This window comes from Lygodium microphyllum, chromosome 18, assembly GCF_053477565.2.
Source record: "Lygodium microphyllum isolate KBCC chromosome 18, Lygodium_microphyllum_v1.1.10, whole genome shotgun sequence".
Classification (NCBI taxonomy): Eukaryota; Viridiplantae; Streptophyta; class Polypodiopsida; order Schizaeales; family Lygodiaceae; genus Lygodium; species Lygodium microphyllum.
Window position 1 is genome coordinate 77,229,724 of NC_141152.1, and position 21,651 is coordinate 77,251,374.

General features: G+C 41.0%; 2 pseudogenes; both read left to right on the forward strand.

Annotated features, from left to right (window-relative positions):
• Positions 1–10,195: 10,195 nt before the first annotated feature.
• On the forward strand, positions 10,196–10,602 carry LOC148021043 (rac-like GTP-binding protein 5 pseudogene; annotated as a pseudogene).
• Positions 10,603–20,728: 10,126 nt separating this feature from the next.
• LOC148021044 (rac-like GTP-binding protein 5 pseudogene) lies at positions 20,729–21,142 on the forward strand (annotated as a pseudogene).
• Positions 21,143–21,651: the final 509 nt, after the last annotated feature.

Consider the following 21,651-nt stretch of genomic DNA (forward strand, 5'->3'; position numbering starts at 1 on the left):
TTCCAGTAGTTCATACTATCCATTGTGATTGCAGGTGATCTCCTTAAAAATATGCTCGTTGATTTATAGGCTCTCAAATTTAGTGCAATGGATCTCATAGAAGGAGATAAAAAAATCCTCTATTGAATCCACAAGTTGGTGGGAGAAATGAAGATGCTCATGATACAAACTCACCTCTTGGCACATCTTGTGGATGAAGTGGAGATTATGGGACCTATCTATACATAATGGATGTTCTTCTTAGAGTGCTTCATTAAAACCCTGAAAGCCTTGGTGCAAGAATGAGCTTGACCATAAGAAGGCAGCATGGCTAAAGGTTGGCTAGTGTTGGAGGCATTAATGCATATTTTGGAGTGGCGATCAACACGATGGATTCAGACAACATTATGCTATGGACACTGAATGATGATGATAGACTGATAGGAGATATGGTGGTTGGAAATGGGGTAGGAAAAATGATGGATGATGCCATGAAGGAGAAAGTAAATTATTTTTGTATGTTGCATCATGCATCTATGGAAAAGTGGTAGTAGGTACAAGCAGATTTGAAGAGAGCAAGAGGGAGCTCGATCAGAATTTTGATATAATACATGCCATCGACCAGTTTGATATCCCGAGGACATTGATAAGATATCGCGGTTTATATCTATATAGTGGTTGCATGAAGCTTTTAATCACAACTTCCACTACAAGGATACATGCGCATAGCGACAGAGGTTTCCAATGTAAATTAGCGACATCACTATTTGCATCACAAATGCAATGCAAATAGCAATGGTACTCAAGCAAAAAAAATGCGGGCCGAAACTTGAGCGCGTCATTTTGCACGAACGAACGAAAGGGAAAAAGAACTACATCTTGTGTTTGAGAGGGAGAGGAAGAGAACGAGAGAAAGAGGGAGAAGGAAAGATTCTCACCACCGCCACTGCCATTTGCGAAGAAGAGGAGGAAGTGTATGGAGAGGAGCCACCGTCGTGAAGAGGAGCTGCCGAATCCATCCTCGGGCCTTTGCACTGAGTGCATTGTTCCCTAGTGCTTTGTTTTTATTTTTCTCCTTTTCTTTTTCTTGTTTTTGTTGAAAATCATGTGTATTGAGAGAGGGAGAGAGGAAATGAGAGAGGGAGAGGAAGAGAGAAAAGGAAAGAAGGAACAAGAGAGAGGGAGAAAACATTAAATATAATAGAGAAAGAGAGAAAGAGAGAGAGAGGGAGGGAGAGAGGAGAATGAATGAATAAAAAACAAAGAGAGGGTAAGATCATGTTCTTTAATTTCTTCTTTTCTTGTTTGTAGTAGTAGTAGTAGTAGTATAGTAGTAGTAGTAGTTCTTTAATTTCTTCTTTTCTTGTTTGTAGTGGTAGTAGTAGTAGTTCTTTAATTTCTTCTTTTCTTGTTTGTAGTAGTAGTATTAATAGTGATAGTAGTAGTTGTTATTGTTTTTTTTTTTCTTCTTTTCTTGTTTATTGTTTATAGTAGTAGTAGTGGTAGTGGTAGTGGTAGTTCTTTAATTTCTTATTTTCTTATTTGTAGCAGTAGTAGTAGTGATAGTAGTAGTAGTAGTTGTTGTTATTATTGTTTTTCCTTCGTTTCTTGTTTATTGTAGTGGTAGTGGTAGTGGTAGTGGTAGTGGTAGTGGTAGTAGAGAGAGAGAGAGATGTTTTGTTAAAGGAAATGAGAGAGAGAGAGAGGAAGATAAAAAGAAAGAAGAGAGAGGGAATAAACATACAACATAATAAAGAAAGAGAAAAAGAGAGAGAGATAGAAGGAGAGAAGAGAATGAATGGATAAAAAACAAAGAGGGTAAGATCTTGTTCTTTAACATCTTCTTTTCTTGTTTGTAGTAGTAGTAGTAGTAGCAGTAGCAGTAGCAGTAGCAGTAGCAGTAGCAGTAGCAGTAGCAGTAGCAGTAGCAGTAGCAGGAGCAGCAACAGCAATAGCAGTAGCAGTAGTAGTAGTAGTAGTAGCAATAGCAGTAGCAGTAGTAGTAACAGCAGCAGCAATAGTAGCAGTAGCAGTAGCAGTAGCAGGAGGAGGAGGAGGAGGAGGAGGAGGAGGAGTAGCAGTAGCAGTAGCAGTAGCAGTAGCAGTAGCAGTAGCAGTAGCAGTAGCAGTAGCAGTAGCAGTAGCAGTAGTAGCAGTAGCAACAGCTGCAGGAGTAGCAGTAGTAGTTGCAGTAGCAGTAGCAGTAGCATCAGCAGTAGTCGCAGTAGCAGTAGTAGCAATAGTAGCAGTGGAGATGCACTTTGTCTCTTTCAATGTCCTTTGAAATGCATTTCAAGCAAGAACTTGCGCAAGGAGTAATGCACTTTATACAAGAATTTATGCAAGAATTTTTGGTAATTTACGATGCAGTTTCTAATTAATTTCACCTATTACGATGTCATCCTACAATGGAGATTATCTTGTTCGTTACATAGATCACAACTATGTTCATACCTAGGGAATTATCAAAATGCAATTAATGTGATGCATGTGAATATGATTCTTCACTGTGATGATTTTAACCTATGATTGAATAATAGAGCAACCTGGGTTTGGAGTGATACCATGATTCCCGTGGTATTGATGCCTGATGAACCGTTCGCAGTTGCGGTACCGCCTTGTTTCAAACCTGTATCTAGTAGCAGTAGCAGTAGTAACAGAGTAGCAGCAGTAGTAGTAGCAGCAGCAGTAGTAGCAGTAGTAGCAGTAGTAGCAATAGTAGCAGTAGTAGTGGTAGTAGTAGTGGTGGTGGCGAGGTTCGGTACAATACCACGGGATGGAAAACACTTCGACATACGTTAATTTGTGGGTGAGCGGAGACTTTACATACGTTAATTTTGTTGAGTTACAAGAGAAGAAATCCATTATTAAACAATTTAAGAAAGAAAAAAGAATGATAACAAAAATGAATTGTTTGTCGTAATGTAGGCCAAATGGAAAACGATGAAGGTCGTGAATATGTTCAAGATTGCGATGCATATCTTAATCAACGTGTCCCATGTCCTTGGTCTCAATGTAAGCTAGCAATTAGACGAAAACGCTGATTGTCTATAGAACACATACGACACTTCGGCAAGTTTCAATCGGAGATCATTGATTAGGCGATCTCAGATTTTGAGCAAATGGTAAGAAAAGTGTATATCAATCATGCATTGTATTCACAAGCTAATTGAATATCATATACAAAAACATTGGGTGTGGTTGGCAAATTTTCTATCCAGGGAGGTGACGCCTCATCCCAAGGAGGAGTGCACCCTTTGCGGCCAGTTAGAAGAGTTTGTGGGCGTGCGATGGATGGAGTGCTTGAGTCAGCAATGGATTTTTTTCAGCACTATCATAAAAAAAATTGTGCTTTTTCAATGTGTTTTATGATTTTTTTTCAGGTTATTGAAGTATCATATATTACCACTTGCAAATACCATGCCTGAGTCTCGTGATGATTGCGTGACATGTTTTATAAAAGCTTGGCATGGACTACAATAGCATCCATGCATGTATCAATGATTGTATACTGTTTCGAGGAGAATATGAGACTATGGAGACATGCCAAAGTGTGGTGCTCATAGGTATTGACAAAACTTGCAAGGGCAAACTATCTCTCAAAAATTTCTTAGACACTTTTCGCTTATCCCCCGCATAAACCACATGTTTCGTACGTCTAACATGGCGAGCTTGACAACATGACATGCACAGAATAGATCCACAAATGGAGTTCAACGAATATCAGTGGATTTACGTGCTCAATAGAATTTGATGTTGGTTCTAATTGTTGTTTTCTTGTAGAGTTTATTTGGGGCAAGAGGCAAAGGTGTTAATCTCTCTCTCTGTTTGGTTTTTTTTTGCTGATATCTTTTCAATGCAACACAATCTTAGTTCTAACCCTTGTTGTTGTTTTGTTGCAGAGATCATTTTGGGTGACATTGCATAAGTGCTTATCTCTCTCTCCCTCTCTCTTTCTCTGTGTATGTTTCCTCTTTTCTAATATTTTTTCAGTAAGTATATCTTCATGTAAATACTAGCTCTTGCAAAATTGTCTTTTGCAGAGATCAATTTGGGCAAGATTGGATAGGTGCTCATTTCTTTCTCTCTCTCGTGTACTCACACAAACTCCAATAGGGTTTGATGCTAGTTCTAACTTAAGGATCAATTGTTGTTGCAGCACTTAACACAAGGTAGAGCAAAGATTCTGTAGCTCAAGTAAATCTACCATATTTTGTGGTGCCAAAATATATTCATTTAATTAGTGACTTTTATATTTGATAGGATTGATGTTTTCTTATGTCCATCATTTGCAATGGGTTTTGATTAGCAATGATTCAATATTATCTTCAACAAATCATTTTATAGGTAAATTGGCCCATTTTTTATTGCTTCTATTCATGCAGCTATCTAGATATTTTTTGCTAAAAGGGATTTATACAAGTATTTTTGTTAAAAGGGATTCATGCTGGTGTTTTTTTGTACATGCAGGTATTGTACAAGGTTTAGGTGAAGCATATAATTCTCCATCAACTATTTTGATGTGGTGAGTGATTCCTTTGTGTTGGATGATATGGATCTGCTGGAAGTTGATAGTTCAAAAATCCTCTACTTTATTGGTCCTATGTGTCCATTTGGATCTCCATTCCAATTGGCAATGATCCATGAAACTCTTGTATCATATCATCCATATAACACACAATGTGTTGAGTCTTGGAATATCTTAGGTGTCAATCCAATGTGCCTATTAAGACTTGCATGCCATGTGGCTGCTATCCTTGTAACAACTACTCTATAATACCCACATTTCATACAATGTATTGAGTCAAATCAGACTCCTCTTCATTATAATAAAATTTATTTTGGCAAAATTCTCTGAGTATTCTTGTGCTATTCTTTTCATTATATTTCATGTAAATGGTATGATTAAAGTGATGTCTTGAAATTAAATCTATACTTTGTGTTGATGTATATATCCACATGTGTTTTGATATCAATGTTTATGTCTATTTACAAAATTGTAAACATCTCTTAATGCCATATTGAATTGTATGGCATATTGGTGATTACTAGACAGACTTAAAATGCTTATTATTTAGGGGTTAATACATACTTCTTTACATCTAGTGCAAAGGTTATAATGCCTAAGAGAAGAACAAGCATTCTCTCGATAGAAGTACAAATAGAAAAGATGAAGAAGGGAATTGGATCACTAATACGTATCATTGCTCGTCTTGGGTACATATGTGTCCAAGTATGAAGGGAGTTTTCAGGGTGAAAGCATCTGCAATTGCAGATGTATCAAAGCACTGGAAGGGTAATTTTTAGCTCTTAGACAAAGGAAAGTTGATTCTCGCCTTGTAACAGAGGCATTTGTATAACATGTATTCATGCAAAAACAAATACACATTGCGCCCACTGTGCCCTTTCAACGAAACATTGCAAACAGTAAGTATTTGCAGCTCATTGAGAATGAGAACTTTCATAATACTTATGTAACAACTTGTCTTGTATTTACAGAAGTATACCCTTCGGATTGCTGTGAGTGGCAAAATGTTGAGAGTTTCACTGGTTCTTTTAATTGTTACCACCTCGAAATTGGTAGATTGCTCTTTGAGAGGCGTACAACTAAGCAACTCGCAGAGGACCTTGTTTTTTTCTATGACTCCAAATACATATTACCCAGGGGAGTCGAGAATATGGAACCCTTGAGTATATGCACATATCGAAGCTCAATAGCATAGAATGGCCATTGCATAGTAGTGACATTTTGCACATCTATAGCACAAAAATTTCCATAGACATATTGAATTCTATGAAGCCAAGCACCAGTCAAAGAATGTACATCTAAGCTGGTTCATACCGATTGCAATTTTTGCACACATATTCAAGGAATGTAAGGGTTTGAGACGTACCAAAACCACGTGCATCATAAAAAATACATCACAAGACTATGTAACAAGGATTCTAGACAAAACTTGGATATCAAAAATAACTCACAGTCCTGACACAGTGGAGTGTCGAGTCACAACAAGGAATATGGCTTTCAGGTAAAAACTTTCTCTCTTAGTTGACTATTATCTTACTTTGGGATGAATCGGCTAACTTTCCTTTCCAATTACATGTAGTTTGTCGCACGACAAACTTTATGCCTAGTGTTCAAGTATCGTAGATGGAGGATGCTCAAGGGTAAATGGTTGTGCCTTGGTTAAGACATGTGTGAAAGTGTAGCTGTGGTGGATGTTACTATCATTTGTGAGGGTCGCGACACCCCAAGTGTCGCAAATGGAGGATGATTGGCCCTTGAGTATAATGCGCTAGGAAATTACAATGTTAATGCAGAATCCACCTGTTAGCTTCTAGTTTAAACTAGATGGTAGGAAAATTCAAAGCCAAGCTAAGGATACTGTTACCAATGGAAAGTGTGTGGCTCCACATATTTTAGAAATTGTAGAGTCTCCCTAAAAATCCCAACACCACAAGTTGTAATATCCGACACTTGTAAATTTTTAGATTTTTTTAGCCAATAGAATATTGTCGCTTACAAACTTGCAATATTTAAAAATTATGGTATTTATGCAAAATCATACACTTGTTATACACTTTCCACATCAACACATTTACATATGCATGTAAACTTTACAAAGATGTAAGTAAAGCCATAACTAAATATTGTATTCGAACAATCCTTAATGGTTTAAAACTTAAGGTTTTTAAGGTAGAACTAGTTTAGTTCTTGTTTCACTGTTTCATTTCACACTTTCTCTCTTCATCTCTTTATATCCACCACATCCCTCCTACCTGCTACGATGGATGCTCGCACACACTTTGATGAGTGGATCCACGAGACTATCTTTGCCAACCAGGGTAACGAGATATTCTAGGTTTTCTCTGTGAACTTCAACATTGAAAGCGTCCTCTCATCGCTGGATCCCCCCCCCCCCCCCTTCAGGTTTTGGAAGACTTTGTAAGCACCATTGCTACATGCACATACTCCATCGAGGGATCCGACATGACTTGGGTGCCTCTAGAACAGCTCATGGTATTTCAGGCATGAAAGAATCACCAAAATGTGGTGAGTAGGTGTCCGGCGACATTGAGCAGGAGGTTTATGCTATTTTGAGCATTTTACAAATACTTGAGACTTTAAGATCTCTTACACTTAAATGTTGCATGGTTCATGCAACATTGATATCTTGGAGTTTCTTTTGACCTGAGCTTGGGCTTTGCACTCTTGTGAGCATACACCTACTAGTGTCAGGTCTTGCTAGTGTTATGTATACTTTGTTCTATTGTCCAAGGGGTATGCCAACTCACTGACAAATGCTTTGGTGACATGTTTGGGTGTTTGCTCAGGGTCTTGATGACTGTGTGGTACTGATTTATGCCCGTTTATGGCTAGTCATGTCTTGGCTGTCATTTCTTGACTTTGTGTAGTGATTTGGTCAGCAATTGCCTCTCACAGTACCCTGCTGTCATTTATTATAGTAAGCATATAACTCGGGACTGACATGGATTTTTCATGTTGAAATATTCTAAAATGATGTACTTTCACTAGTACTTAGTGGGTAGCAGCTTTGCTTACACTTTTCTCTCCATTTTCTCTCAATTTTGGAGAATTTTTTGTCATTTTCTACATTAAACAACAAGTAGTTTTGAACTGTCTACAGTCTTCCAGCCTGCATTATGGCGAGTTTGTCCACTGATCATGCTATTTTCAATGTCACTAAGCTTGATGGTATGAATTACTCTTATTGGAAGAGCCAGATTTGGCAGGTGTTGGTGCAAAAATCGTAGATCAAACCATTGAGATTGAGAGGGCATCCGTCTACAACTATGCTAGATGAGGAATGGCTTGAGCTTGATGAGTTATGCAAGTCCACTATTGTATTATCTCTAACAGAATAGGTTCATTACAATGTATTTGAGGAAGAACAGAGTGCATGGTAGTTGTGGGATAAAATCAAGAATCTCTATGATAAGAAAAGTCCAGCGAGTCAGATGTATTTGTTGAAGCAGCTTATGGATCTGCACATGAAGGAGAATGTGACTATGTCTGCTCACTTGAGCCAGTTCCATGCTATACTCAAGAACTTGACTTCACAGGACATCACTTTTGCAGAGGATGTCACTCCTCTTTTCTTGCTTGGTACTCTTAATAAGTCATGGGATGTATTCTGCACTGCATTATGTGCCTCTACTACTACCTTGAAATTATCTGATGTTGAGAGTTCTCTTCTGTAGGAAGAGGTTAATCGTAAGAATTTGGATGCCTCTCGTGTATTGCATGCTATGACAGTTAGAGGCAGGAATGATAGGTATGGAAAGCATGGCAGTGGCACTGGCAGTGGCAGTGGCCGTGGACGGAATTCTCAAAAATCTCGGTCCAAGTCTCATGGAAAGTCACATAGCAAATCCTGTGGCAAGAATGCAGATGTTACTTGTCACCGTTGTGGGAAAAAGGGCCATATTAGGCCACAATGTCATGAACTGCGCAATGAAAGGCGCAAAGATAAGGGAAAAGACAAAGTACATGATAACTCTTCTGATCGCAGCATAGTGCCTGCAAATTCGAGTGTTAAAATTGAAGAGATCAATGTCATGTAACCTGAGGAGATTGATGATGATGATTATATCCTTGCAACTTCTTCTAGTGCTTCACAGATGATAGAGATACACTCTATGTATGCACAGTGTTGGCTCTTGGACTCAGATGCATCCTTTCATGTGACACATTGCAGAGATTGGTTTCATTCATATCGTACTGTTTCAGGTTTTGTGTGCTTGGGTGATGACAGCTCTCTTGATATTGTGGCCATTGGTGATGTTAGGCTGCAGTTTTCTTCTGGCAGCAATTTTGTTATGCAAGATGTGCGTCATGTACTTGCTTTGACACGTAGTCTCCTATTAGTTGGGCAGCTTGATTACACGGGTTATCGTGTATCTTTTGAAGACTCTACATGGAAGGTCACTCGTGGCAGACTTGTGATTGCGAGAGGTGCCAAGGCTAGCAACCTCTATTCCTTGATTGTATACACTTCTTTCCTTGATCATGTTTTGTCTGTGGTGGGTTCTATCCCCCATGTATCTCTTTGGCATGCCCGTTTGGGCCATATGTCTTTGAAGGGAATGAAAATTCTTTCTGGTTTATAGTACTTTACCACCCCTTGATTATGCATGTTTTGATTCATGTGAGCATTGTCTTTATGGCTGGCAGACTAGGTCTACGCATAAGAAGTCTGGTAGGCCACGCATGATGAGCCCTTGGCATTGGTACATTCGGATGTCTGTGGGCCCACGCCTTGTCAATCTATGGGTGGTGCAAAGTATTTTGTTACTTTCATAGGTGATTTTTCACGGAAAGTTTGGGCTTATCCTATTAAGCTAAAATCTGATGTCTTGGCTATGTTTCAGAGATGCCTTGCATTGGTTGAGAACCAGTCTGGGTATAGGCTAAAATGCCTAAGGACAGATAATGGGGATGAGTATGTCTCATGTGCTTTTGAGCAGTTATGTGATGAGAGGGGTATTAAGCGTCAATTGACCGTCCCCCTACATCCTCCCCGAATGGTTTGGCTGAGCGGATGAATAGAACCATCCAGGAGCATGTACGCAGTATGCTTAACCATGCAGGCCTACCACAGAGATTTTGGACTGATGCAATTAATACAACTGTGCATGTCATAAACAAATCACCTTCCAGTGATTTGGATTTCCAAGTTGCAGAGGAGGTATGGACTGGAAAACCTCCCTCTTATGCGCATCTTCATGTCTTTGGATGTGAGGCATTTTGCCATGTGCCCAAGGACAAAAGAAGTAAGCTAGATCCTAAGAGTGTCAAATGCACTTTCCTTGGTTATGGGGATGCAGGCAAGATGGGTTACCATCTCTAGGATCCACAGGCGCGGTGTCGTATTGCTGCGCATTCGAGGTGTGAAAACCACCCAAAAGTTGTGTGTGTGATTTGATACTTTGTACATACTTAGTCATTATGTTTGCTCTTTTATTTTACGTGGGTAATATAGTGAAGAGGGGTTTGAAGCAAGAGGAACCATTGATTTCTTACAGCTTGAAGCAAGCAGGGCTCCCTCCCTGTGTATGCTAACCAGTACCCATCATACCAGGTTCTCTCACTTAGTGAGCTGGGCATGCACAACAGCAATAGAGACATGTGAATGACAACACCAGCTGCTCCCTTCCATCATCAAAGCTTTCACATTTCTGTCCACCCATCATGATGAACAATTCCAGATTCATTAAGTGTGTGACTGTGGGAGATGGGGCAGTAGGCAAGACCTGCCTTCTTGTTTGACAATTTCAGTGCCAATGTTATTGTTGATGGATTTACCGTCAAACTTGGACTCTGGGATACAGCAGGCCAAGAAGATTATAACAGGTTGCAGAACCAAACTTGATCTAAGAGATGACAAACAATTCTTTATGGACCATCCTGGTGCTGTCCCTATGCTCTTGGAGAGGAACTTCAGAAGCAGATAGAAGCTGCTGTCTATATTGAATGCAGTTCAAAAACACAACAGAATGTGAAGGCTATTTTTGATGCTGCAATCAGGGTTGTGCTACAACCTCCAAGGCAAAGGAAGAGGAAACAGAAAATCGCATCAGAAAAATTGTGGGGTTATGTAATAGGTATGCTCATATGGGCATTTGGAAACATCAGAGTTTCTCTAAACATATGTCATGGTAGTCAAGTCATACTGCATTTTGGTATAATGCTTCTCCCAGGCTGAAATAGTCTTCTACTGTATGATGCTGACACTCGATTGGTGACCTTAAGTTATGTGTACACCATTCGCACGGTTCACTATGGAAGTAGTCTGAAGAGTTGTGAGCAGCACTGCTTTTCAGATAACCGATGGCTATGAACTTCTAACTGAAGATTAGGCGAATGCAAAAGGAATGTGAGTGCAAGCTTTGACCGGATTCAAAATGGGGAGTACATCATCTCTGCAGGGTATGATTGCAATCTGCAAACCATAAAGGAAAGTACATCAGACAGCCGAAAATAAGCTGGATCTTGTCGTTGATAAAGTACTTATGTTTGAGAAGATCACTCAGTGGGGCAGGTGAAAGAAAGGTAGCATTGAATCTATTGGAAAAGTCATTGCATCAGTTAGAGAAGCCCAATGACATCTCTGCACTGTTACTAGCTGCCAAACTTTCTGTTGACAAGGTAGATTCTGCTGGTGATGGGATCAAACTTGCAAAAAGAGCATTGGTAAATATGAGAGAAGAGTCTCATTTTGGCAAATGTGTTGTGTATCACATATTAGAAGTTGCCATGGGCAAGCAAGCAAGAATTGCTTCTTTAAACACTCAGAGGACTGGCTTACAAACAGAGGCTTTAAAGGCATTGCATGAGTCTGTAATCTGTGGAGTTACTGCTAGAGCTTTGGAAACAAGCAGGTCTTTACCATGAGGCAATGTCTGCTTACAGACATGCACTGTTACATCAATGGAATTTGAATCCAAAGTGCTGTGCACGTATTCAGAAAGAGTTTGTCCTTTTACTGCTGTATGGAGGCATAAAAGTAGGAACCTGCCGAACAAGAGCTAAAAGGGGAGGACGCAAGCAACGGTGGGGAAAAAAAGAGATTTCAGAGGAGAAAAAGCAAAGGAGACAGAGATATATGTCGACTTTTTTATGTGAGATGGGAAGAGAATCACGAAGGGGGCGTAGGGAATTTCGGAATTGGGAGGCTAATTAGCTGATTCGAGAGCTATTTATGGCCACGAATTGGAATGCCGTTAGAGGTTTTTTTGACAGGCGAAGCCTTTCACAATTGTGGGAGCAACAAGAAAAATCAGCGGAATTTTTCTGCACTCGTTCACAAATCGTCGTCTGCTCTGGAAAAAACGGAAGAGAGGAAGAGAAGAGGATCGGCGGTCAGGGATTTGGCAGAGGGAACCCAATTATCGAATTAGCACCACTGATTTGTTCTCTCTTTCAGTTACCTTCTTCGTCGATTCTCTTGCATATTGTGTCACGAGGCCTGTAACTACATGAAGTTTGCTACCATTGAATCGATTGTTCAACCAATGCCCCGTCAAGATTCTTCAGTCGGGTATTTCCTAACGCACATGATTGAGTTCATAGGATCCCATGCCTTGAACCTTAAACTTTCCTTAGCATCCATGCCTTGAATTGCAAAGATACGGTGTTTCATGGGGACAAAGAAGCATGAAGTCTACGGGTGTGAAACACAGGAGCAACACAGAAACCCCAGAAACGTACTCAAATCTGCAAAGGATGTTCTTTCTTCAAATGTAGTAGTAACAGCTCAAGAGCTAGAAGATGCTGGAATACACCCTCATAATAGTTTTGACTTCAAGAGAATACAGTTTCTGGAAAAGTATCCGAAAGGCCAGGTTAGAGGAAGGTATTGGAAGCATCTAAAGCAAATGCTTCAAACTGAGAACTACTATCTCTATCCTGCTGAAGAACCAAACTATATGAATATTGAATATTGAAGCTCCTCCATCCTTGTATCCAGCCAAGAGATACTGTGATGTCTCAGGATTTGAAGCCGTACAAAGATCCTATAACAAAGTTGCACTTTGCAAATGCTGACATATTCAAGCATATCAGATCACTTCCTAATGAGGCTGTTCAAGGATACCTTGGGTTGCAAAAGAGATTCAACTTCATTCATTTGCTTGATTGATCTTCTATCCTGAAATTAGTCAAGGTCCTCTGTGGTTGCGACTTTGCTTTCGAAAACCCTTCGACATCTTTGGTGAACCCGACGTGAAAGCATCACAGAAATTTCAGGATGGGAGATACTTCAGCCTCTATTTCAGCCTCTTCTACGATTCCAGCTGCGTCCTCTACTTCAGCTCCATCAATGACTGCTGCATCAAGTACTTCAACAGAGGATCTAAAGCAGATTTTGCAGAATATGTCCATGTATATGCAGCTCCAAAATCAGCAGACACAATTGTATATGCAGCAGCAACAACAATTGCATCAACAACAGTTATCTCAGCAAAGGTAACTCTATTCGAAGCAGGAGAATGCAAACAGCGCGACTAAGGCGATTGAAGCAGTTGAGAATGAGAAGAAGCTATTTGATGGCCGTAATATTTCAGCATATTTGAAGACATATGAGATCAAGATGGGGTTTTTTGGAGTTCCAGTTGGACTTATGAGTAAGTACTTCTTTCGTCTTGTCACACCTGCCTTGAGGGCAAACGTGACTGATCTTTTTATTCAAAATACACATTGGAAAGATTTTAAGAAGGCCCTGAAAGAAGAGTATTTCCTTGAGGACTTTGGAATGGCTACACTGCGGTCATTCCGAGAGTGGGTCTACATGCCAAACAAAGGTTTAGCTGCTTCAGAGTTGATTCGAGAATTTGAAGAGAGGTATAGTCAGCTTGATGCCATTGAGCAAAGAGCATTGGATGTTGAAAAAGTTGAGCTTTTCTTGCAAGCTGCAGATCCTGCTCTTCAAGAAGAATTGGGAGAGCTTCTTGAGGATCGCACGAAGCCCATGGGACTTAAAACGGATTGGCAGGATGCCCAGGATGCAGTCTCGACTTTGACCAAGAGGAGGATATGGAAGACCCGCTTATAGAATGGTTCTATGGCACCGATACCATCTTCTGCTCCTATCCCTGCATCTATCCCTGTTATTTCTTCTCCTCCTCAGCCAGTTTCTTGGCCTATGCCAGTGCCTACTGTTTCTACTGCTCTTGTTCCACGACCATAAATGCTTTAGAGGTGCACTTTGTAAACATGTTTACACACCATGAGAGTTCAAGGTCTTTTTACATTAAAATCAATTTATAATACAAAGATACGACTCCTTAGTACATGAGGGACATTTTTCTTGTTCTCTAGAGGACAACATGAGAGAGTGTGTGCTTGCATGTGTGTGTGTGAATTTTGAATCAATGATTGGGGTGAGATTAGGTTGTTACTTGTGAATGTTTCAAGCATGACTGAAGAGATGATGACAAAGTAAGTATAAATATAAGTGACAAGGGAAGCTATAGCAGTTGTAACAACACTAGATATGCTTCAGATGCACCTTGTAAACACGTTTTCACGCCATGAGAGTTCAAGAAGTCTATTTACATTAAAATCGATTTATAGTACAAAGATATGACTCCATAGTAAACGAGGCATTTTAGTCATTCTCTCGGGGACAGGGAGGCAATCTATTAGCTACTAAATTAAGAACGACAAACATGGGTGGAATGCGTATTGTGCCGACAAAGAACGATGTAGTGACACACAGCTGCTTAGTTGGACAGTAGAGGCCTGTGTCAAAGGCGTCGCGAAGGCGAAAGAAGTAAGCGACTCCCGTGGCAATGCAACAATGCTCTAGAATGGTTAGGATAATACTCACGCTGTAGATGCCGAGTGACAAAGCCCATTTAACGCATGAGCACATCTTGACCAAAGCGGCAAGAATTGGCTGAACGTGCGAATGACACATCAAGCAATCCCCCCGCACGACCTCGTCGACGAGACGACAACATCCGTCACCAGTTATATATATATATATATAGAGAGAGAGAGAGAGAGAGAGAAGAGAGAGAGACATATATATATATATACGCACACTTGACAATTCAAGAACATACAAGAGATCGGCCTTGCGTTATTAGCCTGCTTGTAAAAAAAATGTATACAAGGAGGCGAACAGAGGAGCCTTAGCTTATTCAGATATACGAATCAACGACAGGTTGACTGATAGTGTCCTCGGTAAAAGCACGGACGATGGACTGATATTGTCGTACATGGCAGCAGTGATACCATAATGAAGTGAGGGAGGAGCTGATCAGGGGTGGCCATGGCCGTAGCCTCCTCTTCCACGCCTGCCTCCGTGGCCGTTGCCCCCGCGACGGCCATAGCCATAGCGCCCCCGCCCACGATATGCCAGTGCCTACTGTTTCTACTCCTCCTATTCCTCTTGTTCCACGACCGATGCCTGCACCTTCTGCTCCAAAACTATCCGCTCCATCGGTGCCTACCTCTCTTGATGACATAATCAAAGGCATAACGGATTTGACACTAGAGTCAGTTAAAGTGGAGTTGGTGGGAAAATTGAAAGAGCAGTTTGCTTCGACTGCGCCTACTACTTCTTCTAGTGCTCCTACTGCACCTAGGAGTGCTCCTAGTGCACCTAGGAGAGATCGGAGATGTATTTGGTGCGATAGTACGGACCATCAGCATTGCAGGGATTGTGAATCTTTTCAGGATGCAAGGAGGAAGAATTTGGTATTTTGGGGACAAGATGGTAAGATTTGGTTGACTGAAATAGGAGCTCCGCTTGCTACCAACTTTGGTAAAGGTGGAATGAAGAAGTTAGTGGATGATATGGTTGCGCGTACTTCTTATGTGATAGCTAGAGGAGATGCTTCTGCATATGGAGTCCAGATTGAGAAGGGATCAGAGAATCAGTCAGCACTATGGACTTATGCTATGGAGGCCGCAAACAAGGGAAAAATTCAGCAAACTGTTTTGACTAGTGTAGGCTCTAGCATCAGATCAGAAACAGGTTGGGATTCGCCTGTTGACAGGTACTCTATTTATGCTTATTTGGCTAAGTCTCAGGGAGCAGATGTACTTGTTGAGGAGAAGCGTAAGAGGGATGAAGAAAATCCAAGTGTAGCTAAAAAGACTAGAGGGGGTGAGTTTGTTACTCCACCTACTGCAGGACCGTCTTTGAGACCAAGGCCAGAACGACAGATGGAAGATGCTCAAAAGAGAGAAAAGAGGCAAGAGCCTAGAAAGAGAAAGCAGCCAAGGTTTAGATTGATGTCTGATATTGAGACATCTACAGACATGAAGAAAATCTTTAATGACAAGATACTTGGCAGTGAGGTGACTTTCACTATTTTTGAGGTTTTGGGCATCTCGAAAAGAGAGTTTCAAGATCAGTTTCAGGAGGTTTTGAAGAGGAAAAGACATGCATTGCCTACCACTGATACACAGGGAGTTTTGATTGGGAAGTTGGATGAGGATGAGGATGAGGTTATGGTTGAGAATGCTTCTATTTTTCTGCAGGTAGAGAAGAGGGTTCAGCCTATGCATTATGCTGAAACTGATGAGCCTGTCTTGATACCGCGTAGTCACTTTTCGCAGAGTCATTGGGCTAGGGAAACTACAGAGACGATGGTAAAGATTGGAGAGAAACAGGTGCCTTATGTTGCTTTGGTGGATCATGGTTCAGAGATTAATCTCATAGTTCGTGGAGTTTATGAAAGTAACAAATGACCTATGGATGTAGAGCATGGGTGGCGTATGAGAGCCGCCAACAATACTGCAGGTGATTTGTATGCTGCCTGTCCTAGTGTCAGGGTTTCTATTGGTGATGTAGAGGAGGATTTCCATTTCTTTGTGCAGGATTCATGCTCTTATCCTATAATTCTTGGATAGCCATTCATCACAGAGATGCGCATGGAAACAAAGGTAATGGATGATGGATCTGCTTATGCACGGATTCACAGTAAAGATGGCATGAGAGCAGTTCAGTTTATGACCGTGTGTGTGAACCATGTTAGAAATAGAGATACTCTTAGAGATGCACCTTTGCCCACTGTGAGGGATTCGGGTTTTCATTAGGTACCGCCGTTTCGCGAGACGACGGTGGTACAGAGCAGAGGAGATTGGAGTTCTCGCCTCCTGGCAACAGTGTTTTCTCCTCCGGTTTTGTTGGGATTTCAGCAAACAGTTCGATGAGCTATCAGAAGATTTCTAGGTTGCCTAGAGCTGCCAGGCAGTACATATGCAGGAAGGAGAAAAATTTGAAAAATGCAGGAATTTTGGAGGATGATGAGCACATAGATGGGATGTATGACAGTATGATTTGTGCAGATACGATGGAAGAGATGGAAGTTATGCTGAAAACTGATATGCAGAGTTGTCACAGTAATGTATTAGTGCAATCCCTGGACATGTTTCATGAAATTGTAGATTTTGTGTCACAGATTGAGTCAAAGGCTGAGGTGGCTCAGCAGAAAGTATTGAGTGCTGAAGAAATTCAACAATCAGAGTTTTCAGCTGATTATGATCAGCTTACAGAGACACAGAGGGCTGAAAAATTTCAGCCAACAGAGTTTACTGCTGAAATATTTCAGCATCCAGAGTTTAGGGCTGTTTCTATGCAGTCCATAGAGCAGAGGGCTGAGGATATTCAGCCATTGGAGTGTAGAATTGCTGATTTACAGCAAGATTTGAGTAATGCAGAAGAGTATAATGAAGCCAGGGTTGACATGAAATACAAGACTGTGGATAAAAAGGTGAAGCCGGTAGCTGTACCGCTTCCACCTGATAGTGATCAGCAAATAGAGAGGGCTGCCAAACAGCCAATTTTGAGGAATCCGGAGCATATTGGCCATAAATTTTCAGCAGAGACTCTTGCTGAACTGAAAATTGGAAATTGTGATTTCTTGCTACCCACAGAGAAGCAATGCTTTCAGGAGATGCTTGAGCGACATGGAAGGGGATTTGCTTTTTTCCTGCATGAGATTGGATGTGTGAATCCTGATATTGTTGCTCCTATGGTGATTTTTACTATTCCTCATATTCCATGGACTCTCCGAGCTATTCTTGTGCCTAAAGCACACCTGCCAAAGCTGATTGATTTATTGAATGAGAAAATCAGGATGGGAATTCTTGAGCCTTCATCTACACCATACTCAAACAGGTGGTTTATAGTTCCAAAGAAGAATGGTACTCTCCGATTTATATAGGACATGCAGCCAGTAAATAGAATTACTATCAGGAATGTTGGTATAGGTCCAGTTGTGGATGAGTTTGCAAAAGCATTTGATGTGCCATTTATTCTTTAGGTGATTTGTATTCGGGATATGATTAGTTTCAGCTGGCTTTGGAAAGCAGGGACATAGCCACCATGAGAACTCCTATTGGGCTTGTCAGAATGTGTACCTTGCCTCAAGGTGCCACTAATTCTGTTGTGCATATGATGAATGCCATGCATAAGATTCTTCGTGATTATATACCTCAGCTTACTATGGCTTTCTTGGATGATGTGCCCATTAAGGGGTGTGCAGAAGAAGAGAAGAATGAGAGTCTAAATGAGCAGGGATGCAGATACTTTGTGGCTGATCATATTTCAGCTTGTGAGAAGATTTTGGCCAGGTTAGAAGAAGTGAACTTGACACTATCAGGGCAAAAATCTATTTTTGGAGTGAATGAGGTTGTCATTGTTGGACATATGTGTGGGTATTATGGCAGGAAACCCTCACCTGATAAGGTGGATGCTATAGGCAAGATTGCGGAGTATTGTTCTACCACTTCAGAGGTACGGAGATTTATTGGAGCTTGTGTGTTTTATATGATTTGGATACCTCATTTTGCACACATAGCAGATTGTTTATATCAGCTGCTTCGAAAGGGGCAGAAATTCTATTGGGATGAGAGCCACACTAGAGCCATGTAGAAATTGAAGAAGTTATTGCAGAATGCTCCTACTCTCAGGAAAGCGGATTATAATTGCGGAAGGCCTATTGTATTGACAGTTGATACTAGTCCAATTGGCATAGGTTGGGCTGTGGGTCAAGATGATGCAGATGGGAATAGGTATGCTATTCGGTTTGGGACGAAAGTCCTAAATGAGAGACAGAGGAGATATCCGCAAATCAAGAGGGAGTTATTGGGGATTGTTATGGCTCTCAAATGTGACAAGGAGTACTTTATTGGAGCTTCAGTTGTGGTAGAGACAGATTGCTTGCCATTGATTGGTATGATTACGAGTTGCTCTACTCCGGATATAGCTATGCTGAGATGGATTGCATACATCAAGTCATTAAATTCGGAATTTAAACACATAGCAGAGAAGGATAATCCATTGGCAGATATGTTATCTAGAGCCAGATATGATGATGAGGAGACTCTAATTGCAGAAGAGGATGATGCAGAAATTTCAGCCATTATGGTTGATCATGTTTGCCATGTCTATGATATTGTGGCTTTCATAGAAGAACTCTATGTTGGAGATTGGTTGCAAATTGGCAAGTACCTTAGTACACTAAGCAAAAGAGATGAATGGACAGATGAAGAGTTCAAGAAGATAAGAAGGAAAGCCTATGGTTATTTTCTCAAGGACGGATTTCTTTGGAAGCATCCGAAGAAAAGAGGTGGATTACCTTTGCGGGTTGTCTGCAATAGAGAGACACAGTTACAGGTGATGAGGGAGTTTCATGAGAGTCCTTGGGCTGGTCATAGAGGAATGTGGGCTACTTATGAGAAAATCAAGGAGAAATATTGGTGGAAAGGCATGTATAGAGATGTTTCTCACTTTGTTGAGACTTGCAGAGACTGCCAGATGTATTCGGTAGTGCGTCATCGAGATGAGCTTCATCCGACATATCCGCTATGCATTCATTATAAGTGGGTAGTTGATTTGGTTACTATGCCTATGGGTCTATGGCAGATGAGATACATTGTTTTGGCTAGAGAGGATCTTACCAATCATGTTGAGGGCAAATCTTTGAGAACGAAGACCACTAGTGCAGTGTGTAAGTTCTTATTGGAAGAAATTTTCTGCAGATATGGCTGTGTGGGTAAGATCACTGCGGATCGCAGTGAATTGGATGCAGATGAAGCTAGGGAGTTTTTCTCTCAGCTAGGAATCAAGTTGGCTCTAACTACAGCATATAATCCAAAGGGAAATGGGAAGAGTGAAAGAGGGCATCCGCCGATAGTGAGAGCATTAGCCAAAGCATGCAGAGGACGAATTGGAGAATGGCCGAGACTTCTACCATTTGCTTTGTGGGCTGATCGTACGACTCACAGTGTTACCACAGGATATATGCCTGCAGAGTTGACGTATGGTCAGAAACCGGTTATGCCGACTGAGACTTGTGCTTTAACTTGGTCAGTTTTACCTTGGCAGGAGGATTTGACGAGAGAGGAGCTCTTAACTCTTAGGATTCGACAGTTGGAGAGAAGACCAGAGGATATTCAGCTAGCTATTGACAGGTTGAAGGTTGCTAGACTAAAAAATAAGGACAGGTTTGACAGCACGCATCGCTTGCGGCCTAGAGCAATAGAAGAGGGAGATTGGGTATTAGTCTTTGATAGCGGCCTTGAAAATTAGCATACTGCACTTCGGAAGATGGTGAAAAGATGGTTTGGGCCAGACATGTTTTTGATAATGCAACATATGAGTTAACAGAATTGGATGGGACAGTGCTTAGAGTGCCTATTGCTGGAAAAAGAATCAAGATTTTCAAGAAAAGAGATGATGAAGATTATGCATTGGAAGAATTTTCAAGAGAAGAGCAACGAGAAGAAACTCCAATGGAAGAGACAGATGATATGACAGATAATCTTGTTGATATACCGGAAATGCATGATGAAGAGATTGATCTGTTTGTGGATCTTGATGATAACGATCATGGGTAGTTGGCCCATCCGGAGGATGCACAGGATTAGAGGGGGTGGATGTCGTATTGCTGCGCATTCGAGGTGTGAAAACCACCCAAAAGTTGTGTGTGTGATTTGATACTTTGTACATACTTAGTGGTTATGTTTGCTCTTTTATTTTACGTGGGTAATATAGTGAAGAGGGGTTTGAAGCAAGAGGAACCATTGATTTCTTACAGCCTGAAGCAAGTAGGGCCCTCTCCCTGTGTATGCTGACCACTACCCATCATACCAGGTTCTCTCACTTTGAGAGCTGGGCATGCACAACAGCAATAGAGACATGTGAATGACAACACCAGCTGCTCCCTTCCATTATCAAAGCTTTCACATTTCTATCCACCCATCATTATGAACAATCCCAGATTCATTAAGTGTGTGACTGTGGGAGATGGGGCAATAGGCAAGACCTGCCTTCTTGTTTGACAATTTCAGTGCCAATGTTATTGTTGATGGATTTACCGTCAACCTTGGACTCTGGGATACAGCAGGCCAAGAAGATTATAACAGGTTGCAGAACCAAACTTGATCTAAGAGATGACAAACAATTCTTTATGGACCATCCTGGTGCTGTCCCTATTAGCACTGCTCTTGGAGAGGAACTTCAGAAGTAGATAGAAGCTGTTGTCTATATTGAATGCAATTCAAAAACACAACAGAATGTGAAGGCTGTTTTTGATGCTGCAATCAGGGTTGTGCTACAACCTCCAAGGCAAAGGAAGAGGAAACAGAAAATCGCATCAGAAAAATTGTGGGGTTATGTAATAGGTATGCTCATACGGGCATTTGGAAACATCAGAGTTTCTCTAAACATATGTCATGGTAGTCAAGTCATACTGCATTTTGGTATAATGCTTCTCCCAGGCTGAAATAGTCTTCTACTGTATGATGCTGACACTCGATTTGTGACCTTAAGTTATGTGTACACCATTCGCACAGTTCACTATGGAAGTAGTCTGAAGAGTTGTGAGCAGCACTGCTTTTCAGATAATCGATGGCTCTGAACTTCTAACTGAAGATTAGGTGAATGCAAAAGGAATGTGAGTGCAAGCTTTGACCAGATTCAAAATGGGGAGTACATCATCTCTGCAGGGTATGATTGCAATCTGCAAACCATAAAAATTGAAAGGGATGCTGAAGATGATAAAATGCGGAAAGTACATCAGACAACCGAAAATAAGCTGGATCTTGTCGTTGATAAAGTACTTATGTTTGAGAAGATCACTCAGTGGGGCAGGTGAAAGAAAGGTAGCATTGAATCTATTGGAAAAGTC